Here is a 7251-nt window from a genome sequence, read left to right on the forward strand (position 1 = left end):
GGCCCGGTACAAGAAGGACCCGAAAACAAAAAAGCTTACCAAGGATCCGAAGACCAGGCAGCTTGATCTTGTTCTGGTAAGGAATACACCCCCGCGTAATTAGCTCCATATGGTTGCATTCTAATTAATGAAGCCGAATTTCTAAATGGTTCACATTCCTTCCGCAGGCGACTGAAAGCAGTAGCGCGGGGTCGACTCAGAGCAACCCTTGGGACACCACTCTAAATAGGGGGTTGAATATAATGAAGAACAAGGATAAGCTCAGTAAGCCGACGTCAGCTGGTCGTGTGGCCGGCAAAGGCTTGTCGACAAAATGGGGGTCATACTATACCGCTGGTGTGCGGAAGGAGAAAAAGACCAGCTCGGAAAGCCAGGCGCGAGAGGTTCAAGAACTCAAGGCACAGGTAGCGCGGATTCCGGAGATTGTCCAAGAGCAAGTGGAACAACGACTCGGAGCGACGATCACCGCCCTTGTGCCTACCTTGATCTCGGGGTTGAGTGCGTGGATTGCGGGCGGCCAACAGGGGCCGCCCCCGATTCCTAGCTTCACGGCCAGCAACTCGCATAATGCGATGGCGGGGCCATTGGTGCCTCCGGCGGAGGCGGCATTGGTGTCTCCGACGCCGGCACGGGAGCTTAATGCACCCGGGTGTACGCCGGCCGGCACCTCTTCAGCAAGCGGCCGCTCCGTTAACTGCACGCCCGCCGTTGGCGGTGCCTCGACATTAGCCGAGCTCGACGCCATCATCACGGTAACTAATTAAGCCTCTCTCGGCCGAGGACTTCATCTCCTTTCCTTTGACTGGGCATCCCTGACGCCCTACATGTTTTCGCAGGGCGCCGCCGACGTTCCGTGCACTCTCCTCCACTTCGTGAACAACGAGTTGGTCGATGTCGCCAAGGGCAAAATCGTTCAATCGGGCAACCCCTTGTTCCACGGTACCCAGATGCCACCCAACTTGTTTAGGGTTCAACTGGTTCGGGTGCTGCCAGGCTGCGACGACTTGTTACCTCCGATTCGACCCGTCGGGGCCGACGATGATGACGTGATGACCCTCAGCGCCTGCCTGAGCTGGCCCCTGCTTTGGCCGAAGAGCCAGATTCGTTTGGGGGCGGGGGACACCACCCCAAAGACAACACCGCCAGTCGTGCCGGCGCCAAGTCGGCCCCATGGCAAGACCGCCGTAACGGTGCCGGACATCCCTATGCCACTGGATCCAAACATGCATATGGCACAGGATCAGAACGACGACGACGACGACGATGATACATTTGGCAACGTCGATCAGTACTTTGCCGAGCATGGGTACGATGGCGACTTCATGGGGCCTCCTTCTCAAGAACCAAACCCAACAAAAGACGTGTGCGATCTAGCTCGTACCGCGGAGAAGCCAAGTTGCAACAGACGCCGTCTGGCGTTCAGCTCTCAGGAGACGCCTCCAGCTGCCGACTTCACCGAGCCTCAGATAGGCGAGGTGCAAAATATTATCAGCCCCAACACACTCAAGAAGGCGGTCTGTGAGCAGAACTCGGTCCCATTACAGGAGAAGAAGAAGGCACGCAAAAGAAAGACTAAGAAGGGTGCGAGCCAGCCGGCACCGAGTACGATCCGTGCTCAGGACGGGCCACCTTCACCGCAGGATATCTCGAGGAGGGTGCATGTGGCGGGTAGGGCGATGCTACCACCAAATATGCTCAATGCTGCAACCGGTGCTGTGCGGAGTCTGCACGACAGTGTTCTTTCTTTGGAGAAGCGGCGTCTCAGAGAGAAGGATGTGGCATACCCGGTTTTCGTGGCCAAGGTGCCAGAGGGCAAGGGCTTTGTGGATGGCGACATCGGGGGTACGATCGTCCTGCGGTTTGATGACATCTTTGCTATGTTTAACCTTCATCCGGTGCACTACACCTTCGTTCGGCTATTTTCGCTGAGTATGGAGATGCGGATCATTCGCGACAAGACCCCGGACATCGTGATAGTCGACCCCTTCTACATGCGTGCCAAGATCTTGGGCAGCACTGGGGACCGGCAAGTCGCGAGTTCTTACCTCGAAGGCGTCATTCTGGCAAACCAAGATAAGGATAACTTCCTCGTGCCTTACTTTCCCGAGTAAGTCCTCCCCTCAACCGGCCCGTAACATATGAATTCTTACTTTTCGATCGTTTTTCTTTTAACATTTCGTGTTTTCTGCAGTGACACACGTTGCACGCTCATCCTCCTAAGCGCCAAATATTCCATGGCCACGTATTTCGACCCGGACCGTCAGTCGAACGTAGACTACACAAATGTCAAGAAGGTTCTTGATGATGTTCTCCCCGGCTACGCCCAATCTGGAGGCACCTTCACCAGGCCTATTCGTAAGTACGGCAAGCACGTGTTCTCCCACAATACGACGTTCTGCTGCGTCAAGCAGCCGCCTGGCGGTCAGAAGGGTGCCTACTATGCCATCCATCACATGCGGGCGATCGTACGGGACCATCATCAACTTCTGCTACCGAGTAAACTCCAAGATTGGGCCGCGAGCGTGTCGGCAATCCAGGACGCGGACCTCCGACAAGAATTCTTTCGCATCCAGTCGGAGTTTGCGGAAATCATCCATCAAGATGTCCTTCGTACCTCGGGGCAGTTCTACCTCAGAAATCAACCGTCCAACAGTGACATCGACACAATGCTACAAATGCAGGATGACAACGCCCGTTCTTTCATGACTCCCACGATAGACGGCGGCTTCATCCACGCTCCGGTCCCTTGAGTCGAGTTGTCTAGTTCTGAAACATCGATTGGCTCATGTTGTAATTAAACTTTAATGAACTTGTAGTATGTCTCTTTGGTTTTGAGAGTCGTTCAACTTAGATGTAATCGATGCTATTAATGTCTTGCTTTTCTCTTCCGATCGTTCTGTTGCATAATTATATATTGCTTATGTATTGTCTGTGAATTGGTACTAACGTTTCGTTTGGCTAGTGCATAGTGATGCCGATGTATGTCGTGTACAAGGGTAAGGTTCCCGGAGTCTATGATGACTGGGAGGAGTGTCGGAGACAGGTTCACCGATTCAGCGGTAACAGTTACAAAGGGTACACCACTAGGGCCGAGGCCGAATCTAGATACGCCCGCTATCTAGCGGGAGAGGGGAGGGAGCATTGGAGGAACCGGATGAAGACGAGTTTCATCGTGATGATGCTCATCGTGATGACCGCAGCTCTCTTCTATGTGATGGTAGTTTAGATGATCGATATCGACTTGTAATGCGAAGACAAACTCGCTACTCGCGGTCTCGAGACTTGTAATATAATGTTCTATCTTTGTTCGGTCTTTTTAATTCGGAGACTAATAAGATGAATTGTATTCGGAGACTAATATGATGAATTGTATTCAAAGACTAATCTTCTATTGTATTTGATGAATCTATTGTTGATGTGTGCTGTCTATATTTTGTCAAATTATACATTTTGTAACCTGTGCAAAAAACAGAAAATAAAAAAATAAAAAAAAACCTAATATTCATACTAATGGCGCATCACATGACAGCGCGCCATTAGTATGACAGTGCATACTAATGGCGCATCACCGGGTAGTGCGCCATTAGTATGCTGCGGTTACTAATGGCGCATCCAGAGGTGGTGCGCCATTAGTATGCCAAAGCACCTGGGTATACATGCCAACTGGGAGGCATACTAATGGCGCACCCTCGCATATACTAATGGCGCACCAGGTGGTGCGCCATTAGTATACCAGATACTAATGGCGCACCAGCTGGTGCGCCATTAGTAAAAATTACTAATGGCGTGCTATCAATGGCGCACCAGTGATGCGCCATTAATGGCCATATTAGGTGCGCCATTAGTAGTGGTATTTCTAGTAGTGCAATCTTGCTATAGCTAGGACCTTGCCTCCTCATTCGTACCCCCTATACTTACTGTCAAACTTAGTACCATGACAGTTGGCGCCCACCTTGGGGCTAAGCGTCTTAGAGACTTCCGGCGAGGTTGCATTTTCTTCGACGTTCATCAGCATGGTTTCCGGTGGCGGTTTGGTCATGGGCCACGAGTTCTGACTCGGCGCGCTCACCTTCATCGCTGACGACACCGCCTAGCTCCAGGAGGCCCCCCTCGATGTCGAGGCTCTCCCGGCTCGGCGCACTTCCGTGCGAGTTCCTGTGGTGTCCTCCTCAGGCAGCCGTCTTCACCGTACCAGTCGGCCATCGCATCGTCGACTCACTCCGCTGGCCGCCGCCGCCAGCGGTCTGGTCGTTCACGACTCCAACGATGGGTGAGATAAGCAGTGGCTCGTCAGGCCTTCACCCCCCAAGTCGTGGCGATTGAGCCCGACATGTATTCTCGCAGATTGGTCAACCTATCGACTGATTTTGTAGATACTTTTTCTGAGAGCGGGAGTTGTGACCTCGCGGCGGAGGTCCTCATGGTCGACTCCCATCGCGGTCCGCCTGACAGCCATCGCAACAGCAACGGCGGCAGGAGCGCTGGTCCGTCACTCGACCACGAAGAGTACCAGCCCCAACCTCTCGGCTCGCAGCAGAGGAAGCAGCTGCATCGCCGCAACATGGAGGCTCTCCAGACCCCCATCATAGGGGAAACCGCCGAGGCCCGGGCCTTGGAGGCGGTGCGTCTGGCCACTCTGGCTGAGCGCACTCGTGTGGAGAATCTCCAACATTCTCTCGACGAGCATGCCTGTCGACTGATTCCTGAGTCCAGTCAGCGTCCACGACAGTTGTTTCCACTGGAAACTCAGGTATTCCGTACACTGATTCAGAATTTGGAAGCCGCTGCGCGTATTGCAGAGTCTATTTAGCTGTCTCATTCAGAGGCTGGGAGAGGCCTGAGCAGATCAGAACGCTGCTCCGAGCAGCGGGAGACTAGAACTCCGCTGTGTCCCAGTCGCGGAACAGAATCCACAACAGATCAGTGAGAGCAGATACCGTTCAGTCGGCTCACAGTCCTACGTCCCCTTTACGACAGGGAGGCCGTGATCACCGCCAGGATTGGTAGCTGGGAAGATCTTATGGCAAGTATGATCGTGAGTACGCCCGTGACAATTACCGTCGAGTGCCTTCGCCCCTTCCGAGGGATGGGTCATACGCGCCCAAGCGCAATGACGACAGGCGTCCGTACGGTAACGGCCGCAAAGTTCCAGTCGACCCCAGAGAGCCTGGCTTTGACGTGAGGTCCGTCCTTGTGCAAGTTTTGGTCGACTAGAACAGAGCATACAGAAAAGGGTTGGATCGGGACAGACCCAATGGGGGCAGAGTCCATGTTTCCGGCCCCAAATGTTTTGGAAGGGCCATCAGAGCTGCTGAGATACCCCATAACTTTAGACTAGCGACTAGCATCAGTAAGTTTACGGGCGAGTCAAAGCCCGATACTTGGCTCGAAGACTACCGAGTGGATGTGCACATCGGTGGCGGCAGCGATGAGGTGGCCATGAAGCACCTTCCTCTGATGCTTGAAGGGTCTGCCAGAGCTTGGCTGACTCAGTTGGCCCCTGGGAGTATTTTGAGTTGTTATGAGTTAGCCTGAGTGTTCACCAGAACGTTTGAGGGCACTTGCAAGAGACCTGCCGGTCTTCCAGAGCTGCAGCATTAAGTGCAGAAACCGAATGAAACCCTGAGGGACTATATCCAGAGATGGATCACTCCGCACCACACAGTGGAGAATGTGTCACATCACCAAGAAGTTTGTGCCTTCAAGAAAGGCGGTCGCTACAGAGAGCTCGTTCTGAAGTTCGGTCGGACTGGAGATATGTCTTTGACTCAGATGATGGAGGTTGCTACCAAATATGCTAACGGGAAAGAGGAAGACCGACTCAGGAGCGGCAAGCACAAAACCATTGCCCAGGACACCGGAGGAGGAAATTCTAGTCGGAAGCAGAAGCGAAAGGCTGAGGCAGCAGGTCATGCCGAAGCAGCAGTGTTGAATCAAGGAAAGTTCAAAGGGAAACCTAAAGGGCCCTGGACCCCCAAGAAGGGGAAGGATCAGGAAGGAAATGATGTGATGGATTTGCCGTGTGATATTCACAACAAGAAAGATGAGGAGGGGGACCTGATTCTCCCCAAGCATACCACACGTCGACTCCTAATCCAGAGCTTCCAAGAGAGTAAACCCATAAGGACAAAGAACCTGAGAAGGAAGAAGAGGATAAGGACGATGATGGTGGTTATCCCAATGCCAATGCCACCTTGGTGTTTTTTGCTGATATCGAGAGCAAAAGTTGAGTGAAGGTCATTAACAGGGAGGTAAACATGGTTGCCCCGGCAACACCAAGATATCTGAAGTGGTTAAAGGTCCCCATTACATTGGACCAGTCCGACCACCTGGCACGCGTAGCTACCCCTGGGTGGCAGGCGCTGGTGGTCGACCCAGTCATTGGGGGCACCCGACTGACTAAGGTCCTAATGGATGGTGGCAGTGACCTGAATATTCTGTACGCTGAAGCTCTCAAAGGAATGGGTATCCCGGTGTCCAAACTGAGCGAGAGTAACATGCGGTTCCATGGGATCATACCAGGGAAAAAAATGAATCACTCGGCCAGATCACTCTTGATGTGGTTTTCGGCGATGAGAATAATTTTCGCAAGGAGAAGTTGACGTTTGAGGTAGTGGATTTCCAGAGTGCATATCATGCCATTCTGGGCAGACCTGCTTACGCTAGCTTTATGGATCGACCATGCTATGTTTATCTCAAGATGAAGATGCCTGGCCCCAGAGGCGTAATAACGGTTTCCGGTAACCATCAGAGAGCAGAAGACTGTCTTCAAGATGGAGCAAAAATAGCAGATGAGCAGATGGCAGCAGTAGAGTTCCAAGAATATCAGAAGACGTTGGATCTGAGTGATTTGCTGCATGCTAAGAGGCCTGCCTCAGAGTCCGCATTTCAGTCGGACAGGGAAACCAAGCCAGTCCATGTACACCTGAGCGATCTCAATGCCGCTCCGACCCATATCTCAATGACGCTCGACAGCAAATAGGAAGAAGTGTTCATCCAGTTCTTCCGTGAGAACTGGGACATCTTTGCATGGAAACCATCTGACATGCCAGGTGTACCCAAGGGACTGGTTGAGCATCTTTTGTGAGTTGATCCAAAATTAAAACCCGTCAAAGAGCACCTCCGTTGGTCCGCCACGGAGAAGAGAAAAGCCATTGGCGAGGAAGTGGCTCGGATCCTGGCCACCGAGTTCATCTGCGAGATATACCACTCCGAGTGGCTCGCCAATGTTGTTATGGTTCCCAAGAAGGA

This window comes from Triticum dicoccoides, chromosome 7B (genome assembly GCF_002162155.2).
Source record: "Triticum dicoccoides isolate Atlit2015 ecotype Zavitan chromosome 7B, WEW_v2.0, whole genome shotgun sequence".
Classification (NCBI taxonomy): domain Eukaryota; kingdom Viridiplantae; phylum Streptophyta; class Magnoliopsida; order Poales; family Poaceae; genus Triticum; species Triticum dicoccoides.